General features: G+C 39.1%; 1 long non-coding RNA gene across 1 annotated transcript in view; it reads left to right on the top strand.

Annotated features, from left to right (window-relative positions):
* Positions 1-23,027, top strand: part of LOC123279409 (uncharacterized) — a 149,129-nt gene extending 126,102 nt beyond the window's left edge. The window contains exons 3-4 of the long non-coding RNA XR_011496469.1: positions 22,381-22,435; positions 22,893-23,027. This is a non-coding gene — a long non-coding RNA (uncharacterized lncRNA). The remainder of the gene's footprint in view (positions 1-22,380; positions 22,436-22,892) is intronic.
* Positions 23,028-23,242: the final 215 nt, after the last annotated feature.

Raw genomic sequence — 23,242 nt, 5'->3', positions numbered from 1 at the left:
AATCACCTATTTGGATTAGGATTAATCAACAGGGTGGATACAAAGAATTCTGGCCCTCAAGTATTTATGATCTACTCGGCAAGGTGAAGCACATTATGTGAAGATCTTCCCATCCATAAGACATTGGAGCTAAGGGTCCAAAGTTAGGGATGTTCATGCTGTGGGCATTAAAAAGAGTGGAAGGCACTTTAACTGGAAATAGTCTTACGTTTTTTGGAGGAAGTGAGATTCCACCTCGACTTTGACTGCTGATCACAGTCGTGGGTAAAGAGGAAGGAGTAGGGTGTTTGGGAGTGCAATGGTAGTGGGAAGGAAGACAGGATAAGCAAAGTGTGGAGAGGTGAAGGCACAGGCCAGGTGCGGGGAAGCAGGTATAAGCCAGTGTAGCAGTTATTCTTGGTGACCTGCACCACATATCACCCCCTTCCCACCTGATTTAAGGTCAAGTGGGCTAGACAGTTCCACCCGTTGACAGTGTCCCACCTCAAGTGTCTACTATGATGTTTCTCTGCTTTTTGGCCTCGGCTTTCTTTGATGCCTAGAAAGACTACTCAATATGGTAGGGACAGTCCACCAGTGTTGGGGGGTCAATGTCTGTGGAAGCAGCCCTCAACTAAGGGAAGCTGGGAGTCAGTGGAAAATGTCCCAGTATCGTCACAGGGACAATTCTGAGATGCAGTCTACGTGGTTTCTCAGAGGGCTCCCAATGGGGCTGAACCTCCATTGCTCCCAGTGGTAACCAGCTCAACCAGGCATCTCTGCATTGGTTTTCCCTCCTTCCTTCTTCCACATCCACTGCCCTATTCTCCTGCTCTGTGAGAACTGCCTCCAAAATAAACTCCCTGCACCCAAATCTTTGTTGAAGATGCTGCGTTGGGGGAACCCAAACTAAGACAACCAAATTGGTAGAAATGAGGCAATATTCTGGAAAAATAGTAAGACAAAAGTCCAGAAGGGTAGGTTGATGGAGGCTAGTTACACTTTCTTACTAATTAAAAAAAAATTATTCCTCCTATTTTGTTTGCTTTTCACTTGCTTTTTCCTTGCTGTTGTTTTGAAAGAGTAAAAATGTAAATCACACTTTTAGATTACAATTTATGTGTGGAACTAGGCGTGGCCTATAGTTTATAGTCCTCATGGACTCTGATTTGAAGCATTCCATCCCATTGTCTCTCCTCATGTCAGTAAATGACAATCTATTCTTCCTGCTGCTCAGCTACAGATGTTCAGGTCATCTCAGACTCACCTCTTTTCCTCACAATCTACATCTATCTGTCAGAAAATCCTGTTGGCTCCACCTTCACGATATACTATGCAGAACCTGCCCATTCTCAGCACCTTCATGGCTCCTGCTCTGGGTTCAGCCACAGCTCTCTCACTTCGATTGTTGCAACAACACCTGGTTCCACTGCTTCTGCCCTTAATTCTCCACAGTCTATTCTCAGCAAAACAGCCAGAGTGATTCTGTTAGACTATAAGTCAGAGCAGGTCTTTCCAATCCTCAGCACCCTCTTATGGCTTTCCATCCTACTTTGAGTAAAAACCAATGTTCTTACCATGGCTGAGTAAAGCCAAAGTTTTTACATGACCTTTCGTCTCTTTCCTTCTTTGACTTTTTTTCTTCCTACTCACCCCCTTGCCTATTCCACTCCAACCTGTTGGAGTTGCCTCATTGCCGTAACTCAGACAGGCCAGCATGCTCCCAGGTCATGTAACCTCCTTTGGCAAGCTTTCCTGGGGTCCACATGGCTCACTCCCTCACCTCTTCAGGTGTTTACTCACATGTCATTCTCTCACTCAGTTCTTTCCTGCCTTCCTCGTCTAAAATTGCACCCCGCTCCCCAACCTGGACACTTCCTTTCCCTTCTCCTGCTTTCTTTTTCCCTTTTGTACTTTTCACTATCTAATGAGTATTTATTTTACTCATTTAAGAATTTTTAACCATTTTTCCCCCTTCCAGGAGGCAAGCTCTGTGAGGTTAGGTGTTTTTCCTTGGGGGTGTGTGTGAGATCTCTTTTGTTTATCGTTCTCTTTCCATCCTAGAACAGTATACATATACTCATGCACACTAATTTATAGTGGATGAACAATAAATTTCGTGGATATCTGATAAATATGTGGATACTCAAATAATGTGCCCCCAAATATTTAGTGGATGCCAAATAAATGTGTAGTGTGGATTCCCAATAAATAAATACACAAAAAGGAAAGAAGGGATATGTGACTTTTTTTAAACCTTTCTGAGACTCTTTTTTTTCAACTGAAAATGGGGATCCACTATATAACTCACGGGAGCAAATCAGATAATATATTTAAAGATCTTAGGAGAGGAAAGAACCTAGAAAGATGGTAGGAATTACTATTTATCAGACCTTTTGTTCTGATTTTTAGTTCAGAAGCCAGGGCCTTGAGATTTCTATCTTAAGCTGTGAATGAACTCTTTTTTGTTTGTGAGGAAGATTGGCCCTGGCTAACACCTGTTGCCAATCTTTCTCTTTTTGCCTGAGAAAGAGTGGTCCTGAGCTAACATCTGTGCCAATCTTCCTCTGCTTTGTATGTGGGATGCCTCCACAGCATGGCTTGATGAGTGGTGTGTAGGTCCACACCCAGAATCCAAACCTGCGAACCCCATGTCACTGAAGCAGAGAGCGTTAACTTAACCACTACACCACAGGGCTGGCCCCTGAAAGGACTCTTTTAAAAGGTTATAAGTGATATTGAAGATAATAAAAATCACTTCTTTTGCAATTCATTTTTCTCAGGAAAGCAAGTGGGAATGAATCTCTTGGCATCTCTGATCTGTTGCAAGTGTAGTGTGGAGTTTCTAGATTAGACCCAAGCTCTATCAGAACAGGTATCTACTTACCTTGTATGCTGCAATGTTCCTAGTGACTGTATGTAGTAGTACCTGGTATGTAGTAGGTTCTCAATAAGTATCTGTTGAGTGAGCAAATAAAGATAATGTAAAGATTTTCCTCCGTTTAGGCTGTGCCATTAATGAGGCTGAGATCCTCAAGACCTATGAACTGTTTCTTTCACCCCAGCAGGAAGCCACAGATGTTGACTTCATCTAGCATTCCTGACTCGCCTCCCCCTGGTCTTTGGTTTGCACTGTGTCTCTCCTTGGCGGCCTCTCTGGTTTGCTGCTGTTATCCATTCTCAGCACATGACTGACCCAGCATCTGTTCTTTTCTTACTGAATACAGCGCTGGGAGAGAAAGGCAGGAAGTTTACTGTTTCCACTATATCACAGGCATACCTTTAGGGGGTGATTGTGTGGGTACTAGGAGGGAGGATGAGAATAAATCAGGTGGAGGGATTTGAGTTGTTTGTATAAGAGATTGGGCAGTGATTGCAAATTGAAGAAGTGGTTCTGTGCCATAGTGTCCTCCTGAGTTTTTAAGATTAGAGGGTACCGTCTACTACAATATCAGGAAATGAGGTGTTCCTCCCATAGGGACTTTTCTACTTTTTAGAGAATAATTGTTCTCATTCGTGGGTAACATGTAGGGTAGAAATGAAGAAGTCTGTTAGTTTCAGTGATTGCATCTAGCTTTGTTTCTCTTGTGTTCCTAGGATTGTAGCCTTTGTTAGTGAAACCAGAGCAAAGTTGTTTATGCAGATGAGCATTTGCCAGTTCAGATCACTTGATTTTTTTCTGGAGGTGTGAGGAGAGGGATTGAAGAGTGGCTTTTAAAGAGGACCTATTAACTGTGAATTTTGGAGAAATGTATCATGACTTTGTTGTTTCACTTTATTTACACAAATTTACAAATAAAATATGGTTTCAGGTAAGCAGGCAAAAAAGGAAAATGTGACTTCCAGCCTTAGCAGTATACTTTTTTAGGACTTTGATCTTTGCTAATTGTAGTTATTGGTTTAATGACAGCATAAGTCTATTAACTAGGGTACGCTGATTGCCATGACCAGTAGGCCTCAAATATATGATGGTTCAAATATCATAGAAGCTTATTTCTTGTTCATGTAATAGTAGTGGGAGTGTGAACAAGTCAGTAGACACTCTCCTCCACTGTCATTCAGTGACTCAGGCTAACAGAGGCTCTGCCACATATAGGCTTCTAAATGGCCCTGGTTTTTCTTTTCCTTTTTCCTTTCTAGTTTGTTTGTAGGGAAAAAGAGCAAATTTTTATGTGCCAAGTTTGTAAGTTGTATACATAATTTCTGCTTATATTCCATTGGTTAGAATCCAGTTGCATGGTCACGTCTAACTTCAAAGGAGTCTGGATAATGTAGTTGTTTAACTTGAGTCCCCTAGGAAATAGAATCTGAGGCAAGGAGTAAGTGCTAATGCTTTATTTGAGACATAAAAGTCCGTGCAGCAAGAGTGAGAGAAAAGGAAAGTGAGGCCAAGAAGCGTGGTAAGTAATGCAAGGTGACATGCTATTACTTCTCAAGAAGTTGAAAGAGACAGCAGGTCACTTAGCAGGTCGATGACTTGGCCAGCCTGCGTGGTGAAATCATGATTCAGAACATTCCATTGGAGTGAGGAAGAGAAAGAGAATTTATCTTCCTGGCTTTGTCCCATCTCTTGCCTCTCACTGGTCGAAGTTGGCCTCACAAGGAGTTAACTCCTCAGCACTATTGCTTTGCACCATCTAACACCTTCAGCACCTTCTCAGAAGCCAAAACCAATGCTCTTTGGTGTGGCATTTCATCTGAATCTGAGTTAGAAAGTGGCAAGAGAAGACAGACTTGAGTGTGGTTGGTTGGCCTCAGATAGCAAAAATTCATGGCCCTGTATTGAATAGGTTGGTTGTGGTGGTGGCTGTCTGGAAGATAGGTGAAACCAATACAATCTGAAAAGTTGCAGAAAGATGTCTTACAGTCTGCCCCTTGAACCACTGAGATCCATTTGTGTCTTTCAATTATATCCGGTTCACAAAATAAAATATGGGAACAACATTTTTTTGTTAGAACAGGAGGACATCACATCTTCTTGGAAAGTGGAGGTACAAACCCAACCAGTCAGAGTCACCTTCAAGTTGCATTTTCCTAGAAGAGACAAGACAAGAGGGTCATTGAAAAGCAACTACAGTTGCTGCTGCTGCAGCTCGTCCAAAGGCTGCAAGTGATATTTATCATCTCCCTCCTCCACCATCCATTGTAGATTTCCCTCCCCCTCACTGGTATGCTTTCCTAGTAGGGTGACCCAGACTTTCATTTTGAGGCTTCTAAACCCTTGTTGCCCTGATGTTATTGTATTGTGGTTGTTACAATTGGCCAATGACAGTTATTACTGGGCATGGAAATACTAAAAGATGTCTTAGTTAATATCCTGTATTCATAGACATATTCCTCCCTGCTCATGTAGTGTAGAAACAACCCTAACTTCTCATGGTAATCAAGGTTGATTATCTCAGCCAGTTTCGTAACTCCTTTTCTTTGATTGCTACTCTCATGGAGAGTTCAAACTAGCCCAGTGGTAGGTAGAATCACCATTATGTCACCTGACAAAAGTGATCCTCCTCTGGCACTCAGGACCTGTAACCCAACACAGCCTAGGGTTGTAGGACTGGAAGCACAAATACCACAAGTGAGATATTGAGTGGGATGATGAGAGGGAACACTTCTATTTCTACCTGTTTGTTCTTGGACTTTTGTATTCAAGTTATTGGAGACAGTGCCATGTGTCAAGTATTGGTGTAGTGCATATACTGCATCCTGGAGCTCAGAGTCTCGAATCCAGTGTGTTGTTCCTGATCTGGTACCTCAGCTGAGCCTTTAACAGACCATTCCAGAGTTGTTTTAGGTTGGCTGCTTCTGAGTGATGAACTCATTTGTTAGAAAGGCATGGATGATCTTAAAGGCGTGATCCTTTAATCACCAATAAAATGAAAACATAAAACAGAGTATGAAAATAATTTCAGAAGCCTCAAGCTTTACGTGAAGAATCTGAATAACGTAGTCTTAGCGGAGAAAAACATGTTTTATTATTGCATAGAAAGATAAAGAGATCAACTAATTGACTGCCCGTTTTACAAAAGAAAAATGTCGGCCCAGAGACAAAGAATGTCTATAGTGTTAATAATAGGGGCAGCTAATTAATGGCTGAATCTGTGCTACATCAAGGTTTCCTGATTTCTAGGTCCCTGAAAATTCCATTGTATCAGGCCATCTTTTAAACAAAAACACGGGTTTATCTTTTGAAAATTCAGAGCGGATTTTTAGATGCAAATCAGATTAGTTTCAAGGTTGCAAATAGCTTTATTTACCCTTTGCCACCATATAGAGCAGAATTGAATTGTGATTTTTATTCCTGGAAGTAGTACAGTTTTTGAAGTGGAAGCATGGGAAACACTGACCTTTAGGCAATAGTTGCTTTCCCTGCTTCCTGGCCTTGTTCGAGCTGCACCTCCTCCTGTAAGCCTTCCCTAAATTCTTCAGTTTACAGCAAGCTTGTCTTCTCTGAGCTCCCACAGAAACTATTGGCCATCTTTTTATCATTTCCACTGCAAGAAAACTTTTACAAACTCATGATAAAAGAAATGAAGAGAAAAAGTCATCTAAAATCCTGTTGTTTAAACAAGTTAAACAATTTTCTTTTTCCAAAATTACATTCAGCCCTTGTATGCATATATAATTTGTATGTCATTGGATATTTTTGTAATCATGGTACAGATATATATTTGTAGTCATTCCCCACTTGACATCAATGCTTGATTACTTTTTCAAGTTACCACATGATTTTCATAAATTTACTTATTTATTTATTTGGTGAGGAAGATTGGCCCTGAGCTAATATCTGCCGCCAATCTTCCTCTTTTTGCTTGAGGAAGATTTTTGCTGAGCTAATGTCTGTGCTAATGTTCCTCTATCTTGTATGTGGGATGCTGCCACAGCATGGCTTGACAAGCAGTGTGTAGGTCTGCGCCTGAGATCCAAACTGGTGAACCCCTGGCTGCCAAAGTGGAGCACGTGAACTTAACCACTATGCCACTGGGCCAGCCTCTCATAATATTATTTTTAATAGTGTTACTCATTACCTCTTGGATATTTCATAGGCAGTTCACAATTAACGTGTCTATAACTGGACTCAGCTTTTCCATTCAACACCTAGCAATTTTACACAGAAAAATTCTTCAACCTCTCTCTCTCACTTACTATCCCCTTCTTCCATTCAGTCTACAAGTCTAGCCCTTCTACTGCCTAAACGTTTCTTAACTATAAACTGTTTTTTTCCAACTTCATCCTTGAATTAGGTTTCTTTTTGTTTTTTAAAGATTGGCGCCTGAGCTAACAACTATTGCCAATCTTTTTTTTTTTCTGCTTTTATCTCCCCAAATCCCTCCTGGTACATAGTTGTATATCTTAGTTGCAGGTCCTTCTAGTTGTGGCATGTGGGATGCTGCCTCAACGTGGCCTGATGAGCGATGCCATGTCTACACCCAGGATCCGAACCAGTGAAACCCTGGACCACCACAGCAGAGCACATGAACTTAACCACTAGGCCACAGGGCCAGACCCGGATTAGGTTTCTTGAGGCTCGCCAGTCCAATTGCAGTAGCCTAGTACTGGCTACTACTATTAGGTGGCTAATAGTAGGTCTTTATAGTCAGTCTCCCTTATGGATACCAAAGTAGTTTGTCTAAAATGAAAATTTGATGCTATTACTTCTCTGCTTTATGACATTCAGTGATTCTCCCTTGTGAGGAGGTTGTCAGTAGTTAAAATTAGGGTAATTTTACACAAAAATGTAGATTTCTGGTTTCTCTTGGGGAAGTGAAAATCTGGCCACAGTGAGTCTGCATTCCAGCATGGCTCCAGAAGGCTGAAGCTCAGTAGAGGCTGTTCTTATAGACAGGGCAAGTGCTCTCCAATCTGACACGTAGACCTCCATATGTGTTTCATGGATCTTGGCTCTCTGGTGCTTAAGGACTTTTGCGTTTGAGAACCTCTGCTGTCCAGGCTAAAGCCTAAACTCCCTTGTATGGTGCACAAGGCTCTTCGTCATTGGCCCTGTTGACTTCTTTAGTAGCCTGTTCTTCCATTCGTCAAGACATAGAGAGTGGCTCCTCAAACGTGCGCTGGAATGCCCCCTTCCAGGCCTCATCACCCTCATGTCTGGGGGAAGTTCTTTGTCTTCTTTCCGGACTTTGCTTAAGCTAGAAAGACAGGGAAAGAAGCTTTCTCTTGCTGCTTCTCGGTGTTCCTTCTTCCTTACTCCTTCTCCTGGCCCTTTTTGTCTGGTTCTTTTCCCTGCTTTCCATCCGTCCTAATCCTTCCTTGTCAGTTTAATTCAGCAAACCTTTAAAGAGGGGCTAAAGGCACTGGATGCTAGAGGGGATTTAGTGATGAGTGAGGGGTTCCTGATGTGCTGGGTTTACATCCTGGTGGGACAAACGAATGTGTGATGATGACAGCATGACCAGGTGCTTTAAGTGAGGTAGAGGCAGTGTGCTGTGAAAGGGTGGAGGAAGGAGTGTTTACCAGTCCTCTTTGGCAAAGGGAGTAAAAGGTGGTCGTTTATAGTTAAGAAGATTTCTTAAAAGGGTAATGGAAGCATGTGTTCCTCATAACTTGTCTTATGCTTTCTTCTCATCTCTACATATCCTTCTTAGCCACAACATATATTTTATTTTAGAATGTGAGAGCCAAGTTTTCTGAGTTTGAGTCTGACCCCTTACTTTATGTTTCTATGACATTGGGCAGGCTACTTCACCTCTCCGTGTCTCAGTTTCTTCCTCTTCAAAGTGAGAGAAATAAAATGAGAGTACCTACTTCATAGAAATGTTGAGAAAAATGAGAGATCCGTATAAAACATTTAGCATATTACCTTACAAAGAATAAGCATTCAATGAAATTTAGCTATTATTAGTATAATTAGTTACCCACATGCTCTTACATCATGTTCTCGTGACTTTCAAAGCTATGATTCTAGCTAACATCATTAAGAGAAAGTTCAGTGTGATAGTTAAGTATGCAGACTCTGGAGACAGACTGGGTTCAGATTGATCACTTCCTGCTTTACAAGCTGCTTACCTTCTCTGCATTTATTCCCTCATCTTTAAAATGAAGATAATAGTAGTATCTATGATAGAAGATTGTTGTGAAGATTAAATGGGTAAATATATCTAAGGTGCTCAGAGCAGTGTCTGCTACATAGGAGGTGCTGAATAAATATTTTTTGAATTATTTACTTTTATTGAGCTATGCTAAGAGCTTCACATATGTTGCCTCTGGTATCCTGAGATATCTTTACAACGTAGACTTATAACAGTCATCCTTATTGTACAGATGAAGAGACTGAGGCATGGACAGTTTCGGTGGCTTGCTCAAGGTATACAAGTATTAAATGGGAGAGCAAGGGCTCGGAGACAGATATTTCTGAATCCAAAGTCTCTGCCCTTACTCAGTATCACTCTCCTGAGTGCCAGCCTCATGCATCCAACTGTCTAGGAGGCATCTCTCAGAGGCTGTCTCATGGACGCTTCATATTCAAGATTTCCAAAACTGATCTCATTCTAATTCTTCTGAACCTGATCCACGGAAGGCTCACTATCTTTGTAAATGGGCCACCAACTCTCCAGCTGTCCAAGTGCGAGAACTAGGGGTTGCACTTAATTGCTCCTCTTCATCCTCACCTACTCAGTCAACCACCAATACTTGTGGCTTCAAACTCCTAAGGGTCTCTTGTATTTATTTGTCCATTTCTTTCCTCTTTTACTGCCACCACCCTAGTCTAAGTTACCATCATTTCTTTTTGAATAAATGCAATTACCTTCTAATTGAGCTATATAATTGCTTAATGAGGCTTAACGAGAATAATATTCTTAGCGAGAATATTATTTTCACTTGGATTCCTTTCAAAGTGGGCTCTATCTTCATTGGAAGAATGATTTGATTAGAAGACCACTCCCGAAATCTCCCACACTTGTATCATATCACAGTTAAGGATATTAGGCGATACCAAGGTGTTAGGGGAAGGGAAAAGTTATTTTTTTTATGAGCATAGGGGAAAGAGATTGTGGTCAAATACCCAGTAAAGAGGAGGAAAAAGAATAGGAGAGGAAATAGAAGGCGAGAGGAGTAAGGGTGAAGAACTAGAAGATGATAAGAAGATGTCTGGTGAAAATTAATAGGAGGAAAGCCAATAAATATATTTTTAAATGCTATAGTTTAATTTTGACTATTTGCTTTGCTGTAAAGTAAATCCTCTCTTTTTCCTCATAAACTTTTTCAAAATCTTTTAAGAACTTGTGAGAATATACTTGTTTTGAGGGACCTGAACCCAGTTTTGTGACCAGGTCAATGTAGTATGTCACAGAGAAAACATGAACCCAGAAGGCAGAGGAGGCCATGAGAAGTAGGCCCATGGAAATTTACAGAAACTGTGGAGCAGAACCTTGGGCTTCTATTAGGCTATAGAATTGTTGAGAGCTCAAGACAATTATTCCTAGATCTTCAAAGAGACACGGGGTCCCCAGCTGACATCTGATTTATATTTGCACGTATGCAAAATCGGTACTTCCAGCATGAAATATGATAGTCTGAAAGAAGCATGGAAGTCTAGAGTTTCTTTTCTTCTTTGTGAAAATACAGCCAAATAATTAATTGTTTTAATTTCAGGATTTAAACAATTTCAGAAACTGATTTGGAAGTGGCGATCCAATGAGCTGGATTTTATTCACAGTTCTCCCTCTAACTGCCTTCCAAGGGACTTGCCAATGGGAAGTCATTTAACTTCTCTGTGATCTCGTGTTCCTCATCAGTAAAATGAGGGATTTAGGCCAATCATTGTTTCCTAAACTTTGATCTATGTATGTATATATCAGTAGTTAGGAGAATTTCCACATTTCTCTCCACTTTCTAATGATGGTTGTAGGTAGGATGGTTGTAGGTAGGTAGGATGGTCAGGTTTCTTAACTACAAAACTTTGTAGACCCTTTAATATGCTAATATACCTTATGATTCTCAAAAAGGGGAATATTCCAGGATTTGGGCTTTGGAATCCTTATTTTGATTCTTGTGGGAATAGGTTAATGGAACTTATTTTGGGAAAGAGTATTAAATCATCGTAGTTCAAAAAATACTTATCAAACTACAATGGGAAAGCTTGAGAAGAGATGATGGAGAAATGGTGATAGACAGAACCTGGCTCTGCCCCAAAGTCATTTGTAATCTGATCCATAAGTGAGGTGAATGGCCGTGGGAATTAAGATTGTACACAAAGGGTTGCAATTCAAAGTCACGTTCTAGTTTTAATATTCTACTATGACACTACGTAATGAGAGACCAAGATAAGACAGAATAAGGGCTGGTCCCGTGGCTGAGTGGTTAAGTTCGTGTGCTCCGCATCGATGGCCCAAGCTTTCACTGATTTGGATTCTGGGCGTGCACATGGCACCACTTGTCATGCCATGCTGAGGCGGCATCCCACATGGCATAACCAGAAGGACCCACAACTAAAATATACAACTACTTATTAGGGGGCTCTGGGGAGAAGAAGAAGAAGAAGAAAAAAGGAAGATTGGTGACAGATGTTAGCTCAGGTGCCAATCTTAAAAAAAAAAAAGAATAAATCCAAATGCTAAATGAGTGGTATAATCTGAAAGCACTACATCAAGTGAAGGTTTCTTATACTCAATCCTGAACGAATATGTTTGCTAAACCTTTCAGAATGTTCATACAATGGTCCAGAGAACCAGTGTTTTCATGACTATGCAGACTTATTTTAAGGTTCAGAGTCTTAATAGTGTTCAGGAAGAGACGACTGGTAGGGTTATTTCTAAAATGATGCAAGATATATTACTTTATGGAAGGATCTTGTGAGTGGAGACTATGATTAGAAAGTTACACAAAGATTAATTTTCAATGGAATTGTTGTAGTTAATAATAATAGTAAACACTTCATGATAAACATTCACATAATGCTTTGTTCACATGTTAAATCATTTATTTCTTATGACAGTCAGATTGTTTTTGTGTTGCCTATTTACAAAAGAAAAAACTGAAGCCCAGAGAGGTTGAGTAACTTACCCAAGTTTTCATAGCCGATCAATTGTGGAAACAAGATTTAAACCCAGGCAGTTTTTCTCCAGAGCCTGCCTTCTTTTTCACCACTAAACATAAATGTCAACAGAGAGATGTGTGAGGGCTGATTGTGAGCATGTCTTCCCAAGTCTGAATTCAGTGACCTCACATTAGAAGCCTGAAATCAGCTATGGTAAATGTATTCTCACCATGGAAATCAGTAAATGCTACAATCAGAGCTCCTCTTGCCTCTCCGGAGCTGGTTGCTAAACATTTACCAGCACACCACTGGTTACAGACACATTTGGAAAGCTGTTTGACTGAATATTGCAGGTATTCATTTGGGGAATTGTTAGTACTGTTCATATGTTGTCTTGGTATTTTCATCAGATGAGGAACCGTGTTAGCCTCAGTTGGAAGAGGATATACAAAATGAGAATTCTTATGATGATTAAATTATTGGATCAGGGAGTCTTTTCAGAAAATTAAGTGCTCTGTCCAGATATTTCATTTCAAGAAACTTTGGGAAGGAATTTTTCTCCAACCACAGTTCTGCTATGCTTCTGAGTTTCTAAAACCCAGTATTTGCATATTTCTTATGACAATTACACTTTGAATTCCTATTCTAGTTATTTATGCATGCATATTTTCTCCCTATTAGTCTAAAAGATCCATCCTGGATTCCAAGTGAGATCAGTACTACAGTCCCAGAGAGTGCCTAGCACAAGGTTTTTCCTGTTTGAGTTAAATGTTGATTAAATGAATAACTTTTTTTCTCCGTTGCAAACACAACTTGATGATTTAGGTAGAAGGGTGAAGAAAACAACTTAAGAGATCACTTTATATAATTTTGAATCATAAGGATTTTCTCAAAACAGACAATCCAGTCTGTTAATCTATTGAAATCATTAATGCACTTATGATGTTTACGATTTTATACTTGAAAATGTAACTAATTCATAATTTCTTTCTTGTTATAAGTAGCTCTAAAAGACTAACATTTTGGAGAGGGGTTCGTTTAAAGACTGTACTAGAGTAACTATTGGTGTATATTTGTACATCTAGCTTTAAACTATTTTTTGGCTCTTTCCTCCTATTCACTCCTATTGGATCAGAGTTACTGATTTCCTCTCAGTAGTATTTGGCAAACCATTTTTTTTTCCAGGTAAATAGCCCTTTAAATTTTACATAAGAGATTCTATCTTGAGAGTTTTTAAAAAGTCTTGATGGTTTAGATTTATTCAAATTTTTTAGACTCAAAAAACAGTGATGTTTCGTTTAAAAAAAATCTCCTTTGATAATTAAATATATTTGAAATAGTGTTTACAAGAGATATTCTTTAGAATTGTGAAGGGGTGGATTTGGTCTTTTCCCTTTGCCAATAGTCTGCTTGCTACTCAGCTATGGACCAGCAACATCAGTGTAACCTGGGAGTTTGCTGGAAACACAATGTCTTCGGTCCTACCCCAAACCTATTGAATAAGAATCTACATTTTAACAACATCCTCGGGAGATTTGTGTGCACACTAACGTTTGAGAAAAGCCAATCAATTGAGTCTTTTGCTGAAATTTGCCCTGCTGCAAAAGCAGCTGACTGTAATGTATTCTTCAATGCAGACCACAGTTTGGAATTCTGATTTATTTGATGGCTTAATGTTTATCGACTGCACCTGGTGTGCTAGATGCTGCAAAGAAAGTTCACACCACCCAGCCATTGTTCTACAGTTACTTTACTCTAAAACAAGAAGACACAGACACTTTCCTATTTTTTCTTTCATTCGTGCATTAAAAAAATATAAACATGTGGAAAGAAGAAAAAGAGTTGGGTAGAGGAGACAGTTGGATTAGAATCCCATTCTAGGGGAATGCAGTTCATTGTTAAATATGAGTAGATGAGGGATGTTCACAAGCACAAATAGAAATGAAAGGAGTTCCGTCAATTATCTAGATGTCTGGTCTGGGGAGAGCAAACATCTGGATGGCTGAATTTTGTGTAGAAAAGGGATCTGGAAAATTGCTTGTATTTTCCACTTCTTCTCCAAATGTTTTAGCATTGTGTTGATATAGCTCAAGCCCACTGCTCTCAGACATTTCATGAATTTTTAGTAGAAAAAGTTCTGAAAGCATTGATTTCATGTCTATATTCTATTCTTCATGAAAATTATAGTCTTGTAAATCTAATATTTGGTCAAGTTACCCCTCCCCCTTTTGCATTAAAATGCCGTTTTATATAGTAGATGTATAAGATATTCTTAGTCACTATCATTAAGATATGATGAAATGAAAGAAGAATTTTGAAGGGGTTTAGAATATGCCACCCCCACATATGTCATTTCGGCCCAAGGATTATTTTGAGCTGAAGGCAATTAAGAATCAACTGGTATAGGACAAGTTTTTGCCCTCTCCTGATCTGCCTTAAAGCAGGGCATACGTTTATCTTTGTGAAGGTGCCCCTCTCCTGTACCAGAAAGAGAAGAGCAACTCTTGTTACCAGAGATGGAAGGTTGACGCGGAGATGAGTCTGCATAAATGAATTGTCCTAGAATAACCCTTCACTTCCATTAGTTTTCCTTATGTATTTTCCTAGTCACTTCCCTACAATTTATTGTTCCTCAAAGCCCAACACCCTTTCCTTTGTTAAAATGGTATATAAACCTCTGAGTTTAACACATGAATTTCACTTCTTTTCTGTGGACTCCTGTGTGTACATAATATTAATACATCTGTATTCTTTTTTACCTGTTAATGGACCTTTTGTCAGTTAAAATTGCATGTCCCCAGTCACTGAATCTAAGAGGATAGAATAAAAGTTTTTCCTCCCTAACAGTTTTAACTAAAACTTCCTTTTTAAAAATTTAGTAAATCATTTTAACATAGGAAAGGAAGAAATAAAGAAAGAAGGATAAAAAGATAAGATATGAAGTGTGAGGAAAGTCTGAAACATCAATAGAAATGGAATGACAGTTTTAAGGAATTAGCTATTTAATCATCTATTTCATCTAATCATTACTCACACTGTCAATGACTGCAGGCACACTCTATGGCGAGATGATTATTGTCATATCCTAAGCCTGCAGTGAGGTCAACTGTTGGATCAATAGCAACTCTGCTCCATCAGATAACTAATCTAAATGAGAATTGCCACTGTTAATCAGGTATCTTAAAATCCTTGAACAGGACACTGTGATAAATGATTGCTGGCTATTGTTCTCCCTTTAACCTCAGTAGACTTTGCTCACCCATATTTTTAATTAACTAATTTATTTTAGGACATTTAGAATGCTCAAATCCTTTCAAAATTCTCCCAAAGGAGGTTATTCTTGAAGTGGATATCAGGAAAAATGTCCTTCCTTTCTTTGTAGCGATATATTTGGCACATTTTAATTTTTCTGAGGAACACCTTTCCAAGGAAGATTGTTTCACATTTCACTTAGCACTTAGTTCTTTACCTCACAGAATGTTCACATTTTAAAATTCAGCAAAAATATACTGTGTTCTTTACGGTATATTAAACAAAAGTCAAAGCTATGGAAAATTACAACCTTTGGTGCAAAGGGAGATATCTTCTGCTTTTTTGAAAGTTAATTAGTAATTAGAAATCTTTTAGAAAAAAAATGTTGAGTTAAACTGAGATTATGGGGAAGTCTTAACAATTAAAGGTTTTTTGTACGTTAAAAAAGATGAAGATTTTGGCCATTTTAAACATTATTTAGTTTTAAATTTTTGTGGTCTTTGTCCTCTAACGTGTATTAAGATCTGAAATTTTAAAACTTAGAGTTTGCCTCTTCTCTACAACTTTGAGAAAAGCGCATAATATTAGTTCTGTTAAGTAATTTTGTAACACTAGAGTTGACTTTATAGTAAACAGAGGTAAGGCCATTCACCTGCATTTTTGCTTTCCAATTAATTTCTCTCATATCTAGAAAATAAGACTGACCAAGACAAGGGAATCAAAAATGGATGATTGTTTTTTCTTTGGTCTTTCTGACTTGACTGGTAAGTTAGCAAATGTAGTTAAAACACTATTGATACCAAACCTCTTAATCTCAAGTTCATGTCCCTGATGCACAGCAAGCCAAACACTGAGACATCCGTGCTTGGGGATGGAGAAAATTTTATTCAAACTGGCCAAAATGGGTAGGTGGGAGCCTGGGTTTACTCAAATCCACCTCCTCAAGAACGGAAAGCATGGGTGTTTATGGAGCTAAGGCGCTTGGCAGGAGGAGCTTCAGGGAAACAAAGGGGTTACTCCTGATAAGCTCCAGCACAATCTGACTTCTTGGCTTCAGTGGCTGCTGAGGGTTGGCCATTTGGTGATTGAAACCTCCCCGAAGGCATTCTCTTTCTTCTGGAAAACAAGCTCACACATTCTCGAGATCCCTGAGTCACCCCTCAAGTTAAACAGGAAAAACAGCAAATTGGTTTAATATCTAGAGTACTTCTCAGGTACCCAGCTTCACTATGTGTCCATCCTGAGGTATGTGGGAAAAAAATGAGTTGTCCCAGCATCTCATTGAAAACTTTTCTGAGTATTGAGTCCAACCTTCTCTCTCCAAAAACCTTCCTGTCTCTTCAGTTGAGCTTTGTGTAGCTTCCAGGGTGAAAAAAGTATTCACTTCTTTTGGTTATCTAAATCTTAGATATTTTCATTGTTACCATTTGAAATTTGTGAACCACCATTTTTAATTATTTATTGCTGCCAAACAAAGGCACCCCAAAATGTAGTAGTATAAAATCATTGTGGGTTAGGAATTCAAACAGGATACAATGGAGATGGTTTGTTTCTGTGTGCAAAGTCTAGGGCCTCATCTGGGAAGACTCAAATGGCTGAGCAGTGGCTCGCATGAATGGGGGCTGGAATTATTTGGAAACAACTTCACTCACATGTCTGATATGTGGGCCAGGATGATGCAAAGGTTGGGTTCAGCTGGAGCTGTTGACAGGAGCACATATACGTGGCCTCTCCATGTGGATTACGCCTCTCATAGCGAGATGGCTGTGTTCTGAATGGGAGCATCCCAAGATGGAGCATCAGAAGAGTGAGAGTTCTAAGAGATCCAGTTGGAACTGCGTGACCTTTTGTGGCCTAACCTCTGATATTATAGCATGTCATTTCTATTCTATTCTATTCATCAAAGCATTCACAGCTGTGCTCAAATTCGAGGGAAGGTGATACAGATTTCATCTCTACATGGGAGTAGTATCAAAGAATTTGTGATTGTTTTTAAAAACCACTCCAACAGCCAATTTATAGTATTTTTTCCCTGAGAGATTTTTCCTTACTTGTTATCTCAAAAAAGCAGCAAAATGTATCTGGTACTTATAGGGGGAAACCAGAGGTGAGTCCCATGTATGATGAAACAATCAAGTGTAGAAATCTTCTCAACAAATTCCTTTGCATCTCCCAATATTACCCAGTTCATCAATCTACACACAATGGGTTCCAGAAAAATGTTAGGGGGAAAATTAATTGCTAAGAGAATTTTATGTGAATTATGTTTCTTCCAAAGCCCCTTGCGGTCAATCAGGCTGTTGCATTAATGTTCTTCTGATGTAGCCATCATTAACTATAGCTCTATTAGCTGTTGATTTGCAGCTTAAAATAGACCCAAATACAGAAGATTGCTTTTGAACTGAGCCATTGTTTCCATGAATATTAGAACACAAATCAATGCATATTGACTGGGTTTGTGTAGATGAACATGATAGCATTGCCCGCAACAAAATATGATTCATTTCTTCAAAAAGATGCATAAGGTATAGAACAAAAATAAGAAGCACCTATGTTTTTCAAGATATTGAATTTTTGGTACTGAGCTAATAAGTTCATTTCTTCAAATATTTGAAGCTGTGTGAACAGAGACTGTATTTTCTAAAGTACTTGCTTCTGTGTGGATGGTGGTGGGCAAGAGGCCAGAGAAGGATAATGACTATAGGTAACTCCCATGACACTTTAATGAGCATATATCATCTCTATTGACACTCAGAACAAACTTGTGAGGCAAGTATTATCATTCCAAATTTACAAATGAGCAAACCGATGTCAGGGGTTTTCTCCAGCATGCCTAAGGTCACTCCCTTGCAGTGGTGAAAAGACAAACTCCTCAGACATGATTGCCTTTGGATAGTCTTACCTGTCCTCCTTAGCCAAATTAAAGTACTCCTCCTCTTGCTCTTGTAATGCCTTGAAATCCATCCACATCCACCACTTTGTGTTGTAATTATCTTCTGTGTTTGTTTCTCCCCACCTGACTTGAAGGGAAGGACCTTGTCTCATATATCTACACCCACTAAGGATTTGACCCAAAGTGACCAGGGAATGCTTGTAGAATGAATGAGTGATTGAAGGTCCTTTAATATTAAAATTATCTCTACCAAACCATGGTGCATTTCAAGGAAAAAGTGTTCTGTTGGACTATGGTGAAGAAAATCTGGTATTGATACCAAACCTCTTAATCTCAAGTTCGTGTGCCCAGTGCACCGTAAATGAGACATTGGTGTTTGGAGATGGAGAAAGATTTACTCCAATTGGCTAAAATGAGAAGGTGGGGGCATGGGTTTGCTCAAATCTACCTTCGCAAGAGCAGAAAACAGAGGATTTTATAGAGCTAAGGCTTGGCAGGAGGAGCTTCAGATAAACAAAGGGGACACTCCTGGTAAGCTGCTGGGCAATCTGCAACAGCTGCTGGGGGCCAGCCATCCAGTGATTGCAACCTCCCTGAAATCATTCTCTTTCCTATGCAAAACAGGCTCACAAATCCTCAAGACCCAAGTCAGCTCTCAAGTTAAACAGGAAAAGAGCAAATTGCTTATTGAATATCTACGGTAACCCTCAGGTAGCCAGCTGAGTGTTGCAGGACAGATAAGAATTCTGCCCTGATCGGACTTAGCTGTCAAGTGATCCTTTTAAAACCTATGATGAGAGTGGATAGGGGCTGCGCAAAAGTGGAAGCAGGGACACAGATCACGACAGATTTACTGCAGCGATCAAGAGGCTATGGATGCTTGGACAAAAGTTGCTTGGATATATTATAAAAGTAGAGCCAACAGGACTGATTAGATATAGGGTGAGAGAAAGAAAGCAGAGTAAAAGATGAAGCCAAGATTTTGGGCCTGAACACCTAAAAGGATGGAATTACCATCAATTAAGATGGGAAAATGTATGGACAAAGCAGGTTTTGGGAAAGAAAGAGTTCAGTTGTGGACAATGTAAGGCCTAAAGTAACTATTATATGTCCAAGGAGATAATATTAAGTAGGAAATATGATTGGAGTTTATGATTAAGTTTGAGATATGATTCTCGTGTTTAGGAGAGATGCGTCAATGTGGGAGACATAGTGTAGAGATGTTAGTGAAAGCCAGGAGGCGGAATGATAGCACCAAAGAAGAGAGTGCATACAATGAGAAGAGGTCCAAAGAGTCAGCCTTGAGGTATTCCAGTTAGAAGGTCCAAGAGAGATAAGGTGTCTGAAAAAGAGACTAAGAAGAACTACCATTGAGAGGGGGAGCCCAAATGAAGAAAGGATATCAAGGAAGAGGTGTGGTCAGACATCAATTCTACTGATATGTCAAGTGTGCTGTGGATTGAGAATTGATTGTTGGTTTTGGCAATGTGGAAGACATTGGTGACTTTGGTAAGAGTAGTTTTGGTGGCATGTTGGTGGTGAAAGACTGACTAGAAGTAGTTCACAGGAAGGTTGGAGGAGAGAAATTGAAGCCAGTGATTATATATGATGTTTTCAAGAGGTTTTGCTACAGAGAACAGTGAACTGGAAGATGCAGTCCAGAAAAGGTTTTTATTTTAAAGAAATTTTAAGAATATATGTGAATACACACACACACACACACACACACACACACACACATATGTAAATATGTAATTTCCTACGTACAAGTTTAAAGGTTTGATTAAATTTAGGTTTGATACTTCATGGGTGATATTCTGTACTTCATATTGCATTTCCTTAGGAGGCACTAATATCAGGTTGTCTTAATGATTCTAAATTTTTATGTTTCTGTATTATTTGGTTAGAGTTGTGTTCAACAGATATTTCTGTTAAAAAGGTACAGTGTCCCTTTTACAGTTAGCAAACAATCTGTGTAGTGATATTTTGGCACTGTGTGGATATTCTGTTTCTCTCTATATTTCATTTAGTGCCTAAATCAATTATTTTTATCAATCAACTTTTTCCTGAAAGCTTAACTCTTTCCCTTTAATTACCAATTATCAGAACAAGAAGTTACTTCCTATTATGGAAAATGATTTTTTTCCTTAAGAGAAGGTTTGTGTGTGTGTGTTGTTGCTCGTTTGTTCAAGTAGGTGAAATAACAGCATGTTTACAAGTTGAATGGAATGATCCAGCAGGAGAGAATCATTGATGATACAGGAAAGAGAGGGAAGACCTACTAGAGTGAGTTCTTGAACAGGAAAGGGGGATGGACTTGGATACATAAGGAAGGGACCGTATGAATGGTTCACTTACAGTAACACTTAGAATTGAAGGATAAATTGTATGGATGCTGGTAGGTGGTTAGATGTGGTTGGGGGAAATCTGTGGAAGTTCTGTTCTGATTGCTTCAATTTTCTCAGTGAAATATGAAGCAAGGCCAAGAATGGGGTTCATAAAATGGAGATATGGATGGGATGAGTTATTGTAATGACAAGTTCTAGGCAGGACCACTGGAGCAGTGACGGACACAATTTATGATAAAGAGGTGGTCAAGGAACCGAGCAGTCAAAGTGTTAGCAAGATCATTTATTTATATATTGACATTGTTATGAAGTGATACAATAGCCGTCTAGGAGAGGACAGTGAACCAAAGGCTAAAAATATTAAGAAATGACAAGGAGTAACCCATGGGCAGTAGATGACAACGATAATGAGGGGTAGTAATTTACTGTGAGGAGTAATTTACTGTGAACATAAAATTAAAAGCTGAGAATTTTAAGAGAAATGAGAGAGAGAATGGTCCAGAAGTGATGATGAGGGTAAGGACACCTTTCTACTTCCAGGTGCTGTGAAATGGGTATAGGAAAGCAATTTCCTCAGAGGCAAGTTTCTAAAAAATTTTTTTAGTCATTTGATTATGACATGCCTTAGTGTAAGTTTCTTCATGCTACTTGTGCTCCGAGTTTTTGAGCTTGAATTTGTGGGTTTATCATTTTTATCAAATTTGGGAAATTTTTGGCCAAATATTTTGTCTGTTCTTGCTCCCTTTCACTCCTTCAGAAACTCCAATTACATGTATAATAGGCCTCTTGAAGTTTTCACAATTTTCACAACTCACTGATGCTCTGTTCTCGCACTCCCTTTTTAAAAATTCTCTCTTTTTGTTTTTAATTTTGGATACTTTCTGTTGTTATGCCTTCAAGTTCACTAATTTTTTATCCTGAAATGTGTAATCTGCCATTAATCCCATACAGCTTATCTTTCATCTCTCACATTATAGTTTTCATCTCTATAATTTTGATTTGAATCATTTTTATATCTTCTGTATCTCTTCTACCATATATTCTAGCTTCTTAAACATGTGGGATACCTAATAACTGTTTTAGTGTCTGCCTACTAATTCTATCATCTGTGTAATTTCTGAGTCATTTTGTATTGATTGAGTTTTCTCCTCGCTATGTGTCCTTTTTCCCCTGATTTTTGCATGTTTGGTAAGTTTTGTTTGTGTGTGAGACACTGAATTTTACCTTGTTCGATGCTGGATATTTTTCTATTCCTGTAAATGTGCTTGAGTTTTGCTCTGGAACATGGTTAATTTACTTTTAAACAATTCGATCTTATCGGGTCTTGCTTTTAAGATTTGTTAGGTGGGGCCAGAACAGTATTTAGCATGGGGCTAATTTTCCCTACTAGTGAGGCAGAACCTTTCTGACTGCTCTACTAAATGCCCAGTCAGATATGAGGTTTTCCAGTCTGACTGAAGTAGCTGGCTGGCAGGATCAGGCACTGTTCCTGGCACTTTTACTTCTAATCCCTTTGGGTGATCCTTTCCCCAGCCTTAGATATTTTCCTCACAGGCATATGCTGATTAGTATCCAACTAAAGACTGGAGGAGGGATCCTTCTGCACATCTCCATAGTTCTCTCTCTGTAGTTTTCTCCTCTCTGGTATTCTGCCCTGTAACTCCAGCCACCTTGGTCTCCCTGGACCCATAGCTTCATTTCTTCAACAAAGAGAGAACATGATGCTCTGCCTGGACTGTCCCTCCCTGCACAGTGGCCTAGAAAGTTATTGGAAGCACTAAGCTGGGACTATTACTATTATAGGACACATTTTGCTTGTTTTCAATTTTTCAGTTATTATTGTACTTGTCTGATGACCACTGTCTTGAAAAATCCCACTGTTTCATACGTTTTGTCTTTTTTTTTGGTTGTTGCAGGTAGGAGCATAAATCCAGTCCCTGGTACTCCATCTTGGCCAGAGTAGAAGTCCAAGTAAGTCTGTTACAACTGAACTATTTTTTTGTTGGAATAGTATATTACCATGGTACAGATTAGCTAATCAGATTGTCTGGCAGAAAGCTTGATTAGGAGGGAGTGGGACTTGGAAAGATAATTCTGGGAAAGAGATTGAGGCTACAGGTGAGGGCGTATATAGCTTAGGTCAGTGTGACATCACCAATCTCCACACTGTTAGGGCAGCCTGCAGAAAAGCATCTATTTCTAAATCTTTAATCATTTGAAAAGATGAAATTATTATTGTAACATATGAAGTTGTTTATTTCAAGATGCTCGTGTATCTTTTATTTGCCCACCACAAGTCTAAACAAAGATGAATAGCCTATTTTTGTTTGTATGTTTGATTTTAGTAGTGGCCTTTGTGGAGTATGGTGAAGAGAAAGCATTGCGTTTATAATAATACAATACTTTTATGGTCTCGATCTACCTGCAGGTGGCAATTTTCCTGAAATGGAATAAATGAAGGCTTTAAGAGGGTAAGAAAAAGGTGGTTGGATTTGCAGAGGTAGAATCTTAATATCGTAACAGAAAAATAACTCTGGATAAAGTTCAACTGACAAAGGAAAACTCAGTCACAAATTTGCATGAAGTGTTCCTGACTAATTCTTTCTGTTGGGATAAAGGATCCTACCCCCAAACTGCATCCTTACTGCGCTATCATTATCTCAAGCAATGGGCTTAGGTAGATCAAATCGATTATAAAAACAAATCAGGAAGCTACATTTTATTTGCAGGCCTCAGGGTTGCACAAAAGGATTTGGGGTCCTGTTAAATTTACATAAC

This window comes from Equus asinus, chromosome 21 (assembly GCF_041296235.1).
Source record: "Equus asinus isolate D_3611 breed Donkey chromosome 21, EquAss-T2T_v2, whole genome shotgun sequence".
Classification (NCBI taxonomy): domain Eukaryota; kingdom Metazoa; phylum Chordata; class Mammalia; order Perissodactyla; family Equidae; genus Equus; species Equus asinus.
This window is presented reverse-complemented; position numbering and strand designations above follow the sequence as displayed.